This window comes from Pituophis catenifer, unplaced genomic scaffold, assembly GCF_029215685.1.
Source record: "Pituophis catenifer annectens isolate HBS135680 unplaced genomic scaffold, rPitCat1.0.hap2 SCAF_5, whole genome shotgun sequence".
Lineage (NCBI taxonomy): Eukaryota > Metazoa > Chordata > Lepidosauria > Squamata > Colubridae > Pituophis > Pituophis catenifer.
The window spans coordinates 74222743-74235506 of record NW_027256885.1 but is presented as its reverse complement, the minus strand read 5'-3'; positions in this window follow the sequence as shown (position 1 = coordinate 74235506).

Here is a 12764-nt window from a genome sequence, read left to right as displayed (position 1 = left end):
TGGTATCACTATTTTTTCTTTTTTCTAACATTCATCTTATCTGTTAAATCTTACAATTCTAAATTTATTCCCCCTTTCATTTCTTTCTCCCTTTCTTCCTTTGTCCTCTTCTATTTTTTTTCTTTTTCTTTTTCCTTCCTCTTCCTTTCTTTTGTGTTTTAAGATTCTGAGCTCTCCTATTCTGCCCTATATTTCCCATTATTTCTCCTCTCTCCTTTTTCGTGGCCAGGGGGGCTTTTTATCAGGTCCGCCTGATACACCAGTTGCGTCCCTTTCTAGATCGGGACTCCCTACGCACAGTCACTCAGGCACTCGTCACTTCCTGCCTGGACTACTGCAATGCTCTCTACATGGGGCTCCCCTTGGGGTGCACCCGGAGGCTCCAGTTGGTCCAGAATGCGGCCGCGCGGGGGATTATGGGAGCGACGGCGCACTCCCATGTGACACCTCTCCTGCGCGAGCTGCACTGGCTTCCTGTGGTCTTCCGGGTGCGCTTCAAGGTGTTGGTGACCACCTTTAAAGCGCTCCATGGCTTAGGGCCAGGGTATCTACGAGACCGCCTTCTGCCGCCAATAGTCTCCCACCGGCCAGTTCGCTCCCACAGAGAGGGCCTCTTCAGGGTGCCGTCGGCCAGACAATGTCGGCTGGCGACCCCCAGGGGGAGAGCCTTCTCTGTGGCGGCACCCGCCCTCTGGAACGACCTACCCCCACAGATACGCACGATACCAGACCTCCAGACTTTTCATCGGGCCCTGAAAACACATCTATTTCATCTAGCCGGGCTGGCTTGATCCCATCCTTGCGGTTTTAATTTGAAATTGGTTTTAACTGGGTTGTTTTAAATTGATGGCCAAAATTATTTACTGTCTTTGAAACTGCTTTTAAATTTTATATGTTGTGTTTTACCGTGGCTGTTCACCGCCCTGAGTCCTGTTGGAGAAGGGCAGTATACAAATTAAATAAATAAATAAATAATAATAATAATAATAATAATAATAATAATAATAATAATAATTCCATTGTTAATCCCAGTATACTTGTTTTGTATTTTAAAATCATAAAATCTTTTGTTTTGCCCTTTGTTTCTCATTATTTTCCATCTCTTTTCCCTCTTTCTTGTACTTCCACTGTAAATCCCAGTGTAATCATTTAATCTTTTTATATTTTTTCTATTCAACCCTCTTTTCCTTCTTTGTTTCTTTCCCTTTTTTCTATATTCCCCATTATTAGTCCTACTGTAATCTTTAAGGTTCCCCCTTTTATTATTACAACCTATTTCATCGTTTAATTTTCAATAGTCAGTCTCTTTTGTCTTTGTCTTCTTCTTCGTTGTCGATCTCTCTTTCCTGTTTTTCATTGGTTATTTCCTTTTCAGCTTCCATGTATTCTAGCTCAGTCTTAGATTCATCAAGTTTCGATTTTCCATGCAAGATTGTAATCATTTCCTTTATTTCCAAGCACATCATCTTCATCATTTCCTTAAGTTCCTGTGCCATTTTATTCTTTCTGGGTTGATATTATTCCAATTTAAAGCCACATTGTAATCCTCCTTTTTTAATCATCAAAGTCTAACTGCTTGTAGACACACAAATCCTCCTTTGTTCTCACATCTTATCATTTTAAAAGTTCAAGGTTTTATTTTTTTTTCTCACTGCTTCAAAGTTTTCCCTCAAAACAGAAAGTTTAATATCATACTCTCATTTCTCCTGGAGATGTCTCTCTACAATCCACAATTCCACTCAGCCAGTTAAAAAATATCCATTTTGTTTGTAATTCAAAAAGGAGAAAAGGAAAGTTTTCCCACTTCTTCTTTAACTTTTATATCCAACCAATCTGTTTATAATCCAATCCAAATCTGAAAATTCCAAATTCCAACTTAACATTTTCATTCATATTCAACTTTAAATCTTTAGTCGGGCTCTCCTATAGAGCGCTTGTCGCTTCCATATTTTTTCTCTATCAGTTGTCTCCCCCCTTTGCTATTTAGCCGCTATTTCCAGGCCAGGGTAATTCTAAAATTTTCCAATTTTTCTTTTATTACCTGTGAGTTGGCCAATCACTCACCCGGTACCAGTACTCTGTCCAAATGTTCACTCCTGCACAATGCTTATTCCGGATGCTCCGGCTTCATGGCGATTCACACTGATCGCCGCCCCCCATCGCTGGATCGAAGAGTTTTCTTGGGCTTTCCGAGGAACTTGCCTGTTCCTCTGTAGCTACCCAGCTGCCTCTCCTTCTTCACTGTCCCTACAGGACAGATCCGGTCTGAAGACCCCCTGGCGATGGTTCGTCTGGCTGGGTTTAGCCAGGCTCATCGGAGCCTGGTATTTTCCCAACCAGTCACGCTGCTCACTTCCAGAAACTCCAAGCCATCCCAATCCTGAAAGGCCCTGGCCTGACTGGGCCTGCTCCTCCCCATTTTCCTCCCAAGCCAACAAAGCCGCCCCCTCAATCTCTATCGGCTCCAGTTCTGGCTCGTCTTCCTCTGCAGATTCAGGCTGCAACGGGGACATGACAGGGATTTAAGGAAAATGGCAAAGACATCGTGGGGGACTTTTAGGACTAGGGGATGACCTAGGACAAAATCTCTTGAATGCTTAACTATTTCTATGGTGGCCACCACAGCTCTTAAGCAGGGGACTACCCCTGTGCCACTGGATCTAGCTGGATCAAATAGTAAGCCACTGGTTGCAATGTGGGGCCATACCTTTGCATCAATATGCCTGAGCCCACACCCTGTTTTTCATGGATAAAGAGACAAGAGGGTTTGTGATAACCTGGGAGACCTAGTGCAGGGGCTGAAGTCAATGTTTGTTTTTTTTTCTGGAAAGTCTGTGCTAATGTCTTTGTCCATGAGATGGAATCTGGCATGTCTTTGGCTGTCAGCTGAATTAGGGGTTTCACTAGTTCCCCAAATGAGGGGATCCAGGGGCAGCAGAAACCCAGGACCACCAAGAGACCCCTGATTTGTAGCTTTGTGTGTGTGTGTTTCATACTCAGGATACTCTATTCCCATCCTAGGGCTAATTTATGGGTCCCTGGGGTGATGATATAGCCCAAATAAGTCCTATTGTAAGTATTGTAATTTTGTGGGTGAGCCTTTGTGCCCCTTCTTGGCTAGGGAGAGGAGTAGGTGATGTGTGTCAGTTTGGCAGTCTTCTTTGGATTCTGAGGCTAGCAGCAAGTCATCCACATACTGGACTAGGGTTGATTTTTGGGGTAGGAGAATAGAGGAAAGGTCTGCCTTTAGGTTCTGGGAGAAAAGCATGGGTGACTCCGTATAGCCTTGGGGAACGCGAGTCCAGGTATATTGCTGATCCTCCCAAGTGAAGGCAAACAGGTACTGGGAGGTGGGGTCGATTGGACTGCTAAAGAAGGCTGTGCAAAGGTCCCCCGCAGTGAAATTGGTGGCTGACGCTGGCACTTCTGTGACTATAGTGGCCGGGTTTGGCACTACTGGGGCTCTCGGAATTTCATAGTTATTAATGAACCTTAAATTGTTCATGAAACAAAAAATTGGTTTGCCATCTGGTTCAGGTTGTGACTTTCAGACTGGAAAAATAGGGGTATTACATGGGGAGGTGCACTTGTGGAGGACTCCATGTTTTAAGTATCCTTTTATTAGTTTTCTGATCGGCTCGACTGCTTTGGCTTGGATTTTATATTGGGGAATACATGGAGGTGGCCCTGCTTTGATTTGGATTTTGACTGGGGTGGCTCCCTTCAGTAAACCCACTTCGGTGGAGTCCCAGCCCCACAGGGAGGGAGGCAAGTCCCTTAGGTCTGGGTGCAACTGACTTTCTTCTGTGGCTAGGTGTGTGGCTAGAAAATGTGCGTGTCTTGCTGGGAAGTCTAGCATGAGCCCTTTGGGGTGCACTTAATGGTGGCTCCAAGTTTGGACAGCAAATCTCTGCCCATCAGGGATAGTGGAGACTGGGGGCAAATGGTAAAGGAATGGTCTAGGGCAGGGCTGTCAAACTCGTGGCCCGCGGGCCAGATGTGTCACACGCTGGCCATGCTCACGCCTGGTGTAGCAAAGGGGGGAAAAGTCCCAATATGTCATGTGACGCTGCCGTGACGATACGAGTTTGACACCCCTGGTCTAGGGAGAAGGGACTGATTTCTACCCTCATGTCATTGGTGAATTCAATGGGAATTATTTTCCCCCCTACACCAATGATATTGTCTCTAGCCCCTGGTACCATTGACCCTTTGAAAGGAGGTTTTGTAATGAGGGATGAGGTGATTCTGGTGTCCACTAAGCACTCATATGTTCTCCCACCTATGATGAACATGAGAAGCGCCTTGAGGGCAGTTCCTCAGGGGAATGGCAAGGCCGGTGAAGGTAGCTTGAAATTCAGCTGGCTCCCTTTCTAGTCAGGGCGTCCAGAGATCATCCTCAAACTGCACCTGTCGGGGTCATTCTGAGTCCCTCCTAGCCCTCTGTGGGGGAGGAGGATCTCTTGGAAACAGAGCTCTTGGAGGGGTGCTATGGTCTCAAAATCTTGAGGGGTTTTCCCTACACTCTTGTTTAAAATGTCCTTCTCTGCTGGACTTGTAGTAGTGCCAGCATCTCATTTCGGGCCATCTCTCTTCCTCGCATTGTCAGCATCTCGGCCACCTGTCAAAAGGCCAGTGGCTGGGCTGTCTCCTATTGCTGTGTAGGGTTGTGAATGCCTGTAATTCTTCTTTCCTCTCTGCTCTCCTTCTCCTTTCTCTCTCTCTCTTTCCCTCTCTCTCTCTCTCTCTCTTTCTATCTCCTTTCTTTCCTTTTCCTCTTCTCTCAATTTCTCCCTTTGGTTGAAGATGAAGTTCGCAATCCTGTGCAACTCCAAGATATTCCAAAGTGGACCAGTTTGAGGCAGTCTTGTGGAAATGCCCCCTAATATTGTTGATCAACGAAGGCAGAGATTAAAATCCTCTGGTCCTTAGGGCAATTTAGGTCTAGGTGAGTGTATGCCACTCCTGCTTCCAGGAGTTGAACACAGAAAGCATCAGGTGTTTCTTTCTCCATCTGGGTCATTCGTTGTTACTCAGACCAATTGAGGGGGTTTTGCCCTATTTCTTGTAGGGCTTCCAGTAGGTTGTCTTTGGCTCAGTTATATTCGTCCCAGTGATTGGTGCTGTTGGAGTCCCAATCTAGGTGATTTAGTGACCAGGCGACTCTTATGGGGGCTACCTGCCCCGGCATTATTATTATTGGTCACCTAGCAATCTCCTCAGTTTTTCCAAACAATTTTAAAAGCTCATCTTTTGTGAGGAACATAGGGAATAATTGGGTCATATCTCCTCGTGATGGGTTATGACTGTCTATGATAGATTTTGGGGTGCGTATTACTGATTGGGGGCGGGGGTCTGACCTAAAAGGAGCGGTCTCTTTCTTCCAAATTACTAGGTGGGGAGATTACAGATGGGGAGAAGGGCATGTGGGTCAGGATGTACTCCAGTTGGCCCCTCCTTCGCCCAGGTATGGGTTTGCTTAACAAAGGGGCCATAAGCTTTGAGCCTGCACTATCAGGTGAGAAAAGGGTGCTTGCGTTAGCTTGGGGTTCCTTAGGATCACTTGGATCAGGATCCCTGGATTTGGAGAGTTCATCCCAGTAGTACCAGTAGGGTATGTGGTCAGGTTTCAACTTGGGTCTAAGTGCCTTTATAATCTTATATTCAAAAGTACCAGGGGTTTTTTTTTTGGCTTTTTTTTTTTTTTTTGTTTTCCCTGCCTCGTCCTTAAGCAAAGTCCATTCTTGGCATAATTTCTTTGCTCATTTCTTCTTCATACCAGCCAGGATGGGCAATTGCCTCTCATTCCAGGCATCGAGCAAGTCTCCTAGTGGCGATCCTGACAAGACCCTTGAGCTGGAGCTTCCCATGTCTCTCCAATTCCAATACTGTGATTCAATCGGCTCCGCTGGGTCTCCCTCATGGACAAGCTTCTTTACAAGCTTCCCACCTGTCAGTTTTGAGACAAAAAAAAAAAAGGTCTGGGAGGACTATGGTTCCCTCTCAGAGTAAGGGCACTTCTTTCCTAGGGAACACCCTGCCTATTGGTTTTCAGACCAAAAGGGGTCTGGGAGGACCTCTGCTCTTCTGCATTAGTACAGGCACCTCCTTTCTGAATGGACTTTGCTCTGAGTGACTTCCGACAGGGACCCTGGCAAGTATCCCACACTCTCTCCTTTCTCATTCACTTGCTCAGTCCCTGTTCCTGGCAGAAGGTCTTACGCTCTGGCCAAACCCACTTGCTTTCCAGAGCCCATTGGTCACGGTCCTGTGGGACTAGCAATGGACCTGGGTGCAGCTAGGAATGGTGTGGAGGGTGCAGGATCCAGCTGCAGCTGGGAGGGGAGAGCCCTTTCATTCACAGACACACACACTCACGTCCTTCCACTCCCCTGGGGTTTCCAAATGATTTTAAATTTAGCGGTACTCACCTCCTTTCCAAGCAACTGTGGAACGCAAGACTCAAAAACTTCCTTTACTACCCTGGGCAGGGTGTGTAGAGCACATCCACAGACAAAAGGGGTCTCCTGCTGGCAGGGTGGTGACTACCCCAGGCGTGGTCCACTGGCTGGGTTAGCTGGGAGTTTCTTGGTGGTCGCCAAATTGTTGGAAGAAAAAAAAATCTTTGGTTCGTTGCTTCCAACCGGGTTGCTGCAATCAGCACTGATGAACGAAATAAGAAGACAGGAAGCAAGCTGCTGGAAAGGAGGTTTTATTTTAGAAGCCAGAAAACAGCAGTGACAACAGCGGTGGGTTCTGGGTCAGCTGGCAGATTGGAAGGGTGAGTAGGATGATTTTTATACCCTTCTGGACCTTTGTGATTGAGATGCCTGATGGGGTATTTGATTAGTTTAACAATATGTCTTTTGGTATTTTGATTGCCCCTATTTGTTTTTCTGGGTGGTGGAAAGGGTCAAGTCCAGCCTTGGGGGAGGGAGGAGAATGTAACTCTAGTGGGTTTTTGTGTTTACCTAGCTTAATCCTATCAATTCAGCTTGCCTCAGTCTGATGTGTGGAAGACGCTTCTTGCTACATTCTTGTGGTTACAATGTATCCATTTGTGGAATGGTCTTATCGGGTCACCTGTGGCTATTCCGCTTGGCTGAGAGGCACAGTTCTTTTTCTTTCTCCCAGCCTTCGCAAATGGCTCTTTTTTCTTGGCCGAAGAGGTTGTAGAAAAAATGGTTTTAAAAGAAAAAAAAGCCTCTGATGATCAGGCAACTCAGCTGGGATCATCAGAGCCTTTTAAAAGCATTTTTTTTACAACCTCTTCAGAGGTTGTAGAAAAAATGTTTTTAAAAGTTAAAAAAAAAAAGTTGGCCACACCCACCCAGTCACATTACCCCCCACCAAGCCACGCCCACAGAACTGGTAGTAACAAATTTTACATTTCACCACTGGCACCACTGCACACTTGAAAACAACTTCAAAGCTTCCTGGTATTAGCGAATTTTTATCGGCGAGTCATCCCCTCATTTGCTCAAATAGCTCTGCCCAGCACCAACCTATTAAAGACAAAAGGGGAGAGGAAACCCAAACCCACTCAACCCCTAAAGTGGACAATGGAATGCCAAGCAGCATTTGAGAAACTCAAATGCCTATTCACAGCCAAATGCATGTTAAAACACCTGGACCCAAACACCCCATTCATCACCCAGGCTGATGCCAGTGACATAGTGGTTGGTGCTGTATTACTCCAGAATAATGACCAGAGAGTTTTACAACCATGAGCTTACACCTCCAAAAAACTATCCAACACAGAGTGGAGATAGGAGGTTTGGGAGAAAAGGCATAAGCAGTGTGGTGGGTGCTTCTAACATGGAGACACTTTTGGGGGGGGAACCCTTTCAAGGTGTGGACAGACCACAAAACCTTAGAAGCCTTAAAAGCTACTAGGAGGCTATCGCCAAAACAGGTCCATTGGGCTCAATACTTCAATTGATTCAATTTCACACTACAATATCTCCCAGGGGGAAAGAACTTTCTAGCCAATGCCCTCTCATGGTTACCCCAGTACAATAGCGCCAAAGTTGAAGTCGTTAGTCCAGTCATTCCCTCCCAACAGCTAGCAGCCCCAGTCTTCACCAGGATGCAGGTTAAATTCAACCCCCAGATGCTGGACAAACTACTGACAGTGCTATAATCATCTTTAGAGAAAGACGAATGGTTCAGAATCCACTAAGCTGAATGCACCATATGAAATGGCTTAGCGTAGGTAGGAACCAAGTTCCAAAGAACCAACACACCTTGATCCTCCAAAGGAGTCATGACTCTAAAGCTGCAGGGCATTTTGGCTTTGTAAAAACCCTACACCTGGTGAACATCAATTCTGGTGGCCATCTCTGAAAAAGGACATTGAAACCTATGTGGCTAGCTGCCCTATCTGCTCATTGGCCAAGAGGCATCTGGGGAAAACCCCAGGTCTCCTTCAACCAGTGGCAAAACCTCAAGCACCCTGGAAGGAAATCTTCATGGATTTTATAGTGGAGCTACCAGAAAGTTCAGGAAACATAGTAATTTGGGTGGTTATCGTCCTCTTTTCTAAATGTGTGCGCTTAGTGCCTTGCCCCCAAAACCCCTCAGCACGTGCCCTAGCCAAATTCTTTGTGCAACATATTTACAGACTACATGGATCCCCAGAGCGAATTATTTCAAATCGCGGGGTTCAATTCACTTTGCAATTCTGGCAGGAATTCCTAAAATTGTTTGGCACTGCCCAATGACTCCTCCCATCATCCCCAGAAAAATGGGGGGTGTAAGTGAATGGATGAGGTCTTCGAACAATACCTGAGATGTTACATCAATTACCAACAAGACAACTGGGCTGACCTCCTTCCTTTCACAGAGGTGGCTTACAATAATGCAGTGCAGAGGGAGGCGTGGCCAATGTCGCAGTGGCAAGTTGGGTTCTTTAAGATCTCTTGAAGACCCATCAATATCTCTGCAGTCCAGTGTCCGAAGTGGACTAAGTCATCCTGAAAGGATGATAAACAAGGGGAGCACAGACTGGTCAGCATAGGGGGATCGCAAACTCCCTGGCTGAACCAGAAGAAGCTCCTCAAACCAGACTGCTGAGAAAGCGGCCTTAGAAGTCGCTAGGAAGCTGTGGCGGCAGTAATGAAAGAAGTTGACAGGAAAGCAACATGAGACATCGAGGTGAGAGAGACTCTGATTTTTACAAAAGACTTTTCCCTTTGAATCCAACTGGAATTTAAATAAGAATAGATGGGCTGAGAGTGAGGAGTGAGAGCAGGTGTGTATCCGCTTTCACATCCGGGAATCTGGCTGCAGAGAAGAGACAAAAGCCTCTTTTTTTCCTTTCTTATATTTTTCTTTGTGATTGAGAAAAGAAAAATAATTTCTTAAAAATAAGAAATTGGGACTACATGAATTAATGATTGAATCCCATTTCTATTGAAATGGTGGAATGATGATAACTGAGAAAACGAAACTTTGAAGATTTTTTTAAAAAAAAACCTACTGTGTTCTTAAAAGATAAAACAAAACTGAAGATTGCTTTAAAAAGTTTGCTGTTTGCTGGGATTTAATCCACAACTAGCTTGATCCTCTTTTCTCTTTGAGAAATTATTTATTGTGTTTTGTCTGATAATTATTATTATCCACGGGTTGTTATTATTATTGAGCATTTCATAGATATTAAATGAGAATTGTTAATTATTAATTGATTATTTACCTCTTAATTGTAAAACTAAAACTACAGCTTATTTGCCTTAACTAATTGCGCTACACACTTATTATTTTGAAGATTATATCAAAGATAGATAGATAGATAGATAGATAGATAGATAGATAGATAGATAGACTTGTAAAGTTATTAATTGCTTATCCACCAATTAATTGTAAAACTACAGCTTATTTGTCCTAAGTAATTGCTCTTCACATTTATTATACTAAAGATAGATAGACTTTAGAGTTATTGATTTCAATTCATTTTCTAATTGAAGGATTGGTTAAGTAGTGTAATTATTGTTAGAGAAAACTATTTGGTTAATTAATCCATACTTTAGTAGGAAAAATATTGAGATAAAGTACGGTAGTTTTATTACTACGAAACTGAACGATATTGACAAAGAAACGTGGCAGTGCATGATTGATTGGAGAGATCTGTTAGGCCTATCCAAAATGGCTACGACCACAACAACACTTAAGAAGAAGACACTTACATCTTCCTCCTCCCCCTCTCCGATAACAATTCCACAGATGTTAAGAAAATCAGCAGAAAATGTCTCACCCTCGGGTAAATCCCCAGCCATATCCCGAGAACTGCAAGACATTCTTAAATCTATACAGGACACGGTACTTAAGAATCAAGATACGTTAGTTAATAATCAAGAAAGTACTTCTAAAGTACTTGAGGAATTAAAATCAGATGTGGCAACTTTAACAAACGAGACAAGGCAATTCCACACAAGATTTGAAGAGATCCAGAATACCTTAATCAATCATGAAGAGCGACTACAAACTATTGAGGTGAAAACAGCCAAAATGGATAATAGATTAGAAAAAATGGATTCTCACTACACTATGATCAATAAAAAGATGGAAAATGAGATAGTGCTGCTTGAGATGGACAGATCTGGGTATTTTCTATGTTTCCAGAATGTGGTGGAGGAAAAGGAAGAATGTCTCAATAAAGTGATGGGAGAAATAATTGCGGGAATTTTAGGACGGGATCAACTCGATGTAACGAGGGATGTTGATGAAATTTACCTCATTTACACCAGTTACGCCAGGCATCATAACCTCCCAAGAGAGATCCACATTTGTTTCTCTAAGAAGACAGTTCGGGAGGAAGTACTACAGAAAACCAGGGACCAATCATTCACTTACAGAGGGAAGCGTATTATAGTACTACCACAACTACCAAGACATGTGCGGGACTCTAGAAGACAATTCGACTTTCTTACAACAAATTTAAGAAAATACAGAATTCGGTATCTCTGGTTACTGCCAGAGGGGTTGTCGTTTACATGGCAGAGTCAGAGGATTAGACTTGAGACCCCACAAGACGCACAGGAATTTTACGAATCTCAATTCACTCTTTTTGATTGAGAAAGTGAAGGGGAACCAGAGAGTAGGAGCATGGAGGATATTATACAGGAGACAAGGATGGAAAGTCAGGACGAACAGGAGAAGAAGACGAATGGAAAGGAAAAGGTTTGGGATGGACTTGGATTGCAAGTGGAAACTAGATCACAAAAACAGAAAGCCACAGGTAAGTGAGGATATGGAAGAGGAGCTGCACCTGTTTTCAGTGAATATTAATGGTCTAAATGCCCCAAATAAAAGAAAGAAAGTTTGGCTCAACCTACAAAAACAAAATTATGATTTAATTTGTCTACAAGAAACCCACATATGTAAAAACCAGCAGAGGGTGTTAGTTTGTCCCAAACTTGGGAAACTGTATGTATCCCTGGCCAACCAGAAAAAATGAGGTATTGTGGTGTATGACCGTAAAAGATTAGTGACTCAACAATTATACGCAGACGAAGAGAGAAGAATATTGTGTTTGGAGATTAAAATAGGTCTAAAACTGGCTCTACTAGTAATTATCTACGCCCCCAATACTGATCAAAATTTTTTTAAAAAAATAATTGTATAAGCAGATAGCTGATCTCGATTATGAAAATGTATGTATTTTGGGAGATTTTAATGCAATCTCCGATGTAGGTAAGGATTATGAACCAGGGAGGGGATCCCAAAAATATGCAAAAGGACAGAGAAAAACACTACCAAAAACTTGGGACAAATTGGCAACTGAAGTAGGACTGTCAGATGTATGGCGAGATCTACATCCTAAAGAAAAACAATACACTTACTTCTCCCCCAGGCATCGGTCGTGGTCACGGATTGACATGTTTTGGTCAACATCAGAGATTAAAGAAATGATTAAAGAATTGGAGATAGGTACGAATGTATGGGCAGACCACCATCCTATAATAATCAAATGGGCAGGGGTTAAAAAAAAAAAGACCGAGATGGTCCATGAGAGCTGAATTAATGAAGGATGAGGATTTTGTTAATATGATAAAAATGGAACTACAATTCTTTTTTATGGAAAACAAAAGAGACGACACTTCTTTACAAAATACTTGGGACACTGCTAAGGTCATAGTGCGAGGATTGGCAATAAAATACTCAGCCCGCAAGTGGAAAGAAGAAAGGTCAAAGAGGGTGGAGCTAATATCAGAGTTAGAAAAAGTGGAAGAGGTGTTGCGATTAGACCCACGAAATCTTAAATCCAAAGAGAAAATAGAATTAATTAGACACGAGATATCATTAATAGACCAAAAGGAGTTGGCAGACAAAATTAGGAAAAGCAAACAAAGACAATTTGAACATGCGAACAAAGCTGGGAAATGGTTAAGTTATAGACTAAAGAAAGAGGCAGAAGCAAGAAAAATAGAATACCTACAGGATAAAAATGGAAATTTGGCAGTTAATAGGGATCAAAAAGTAAAAATAGCACAGGAATTTTATGGTGCCCTATATGGAGAAGAAAGATGTCAAGAAAATAAACTTGGGGAATATCTCCAGAAACTTCAATTAGAACCGATCCCCAACTCTTTTAAACACACTTTAAATAAAGAGATTACTATTGGCGAAATTGAAAGAGCTATTAAGAAGCAAGCGGAGGGGAAAGACCCCTGGGCCTGATGGTCTCCCAAGTGAACTATACAAAGGTATTATTGACTTGCTGAGTCCTCAACTAAAGGAGGTATTTAATGAGGCCTTAACAGATG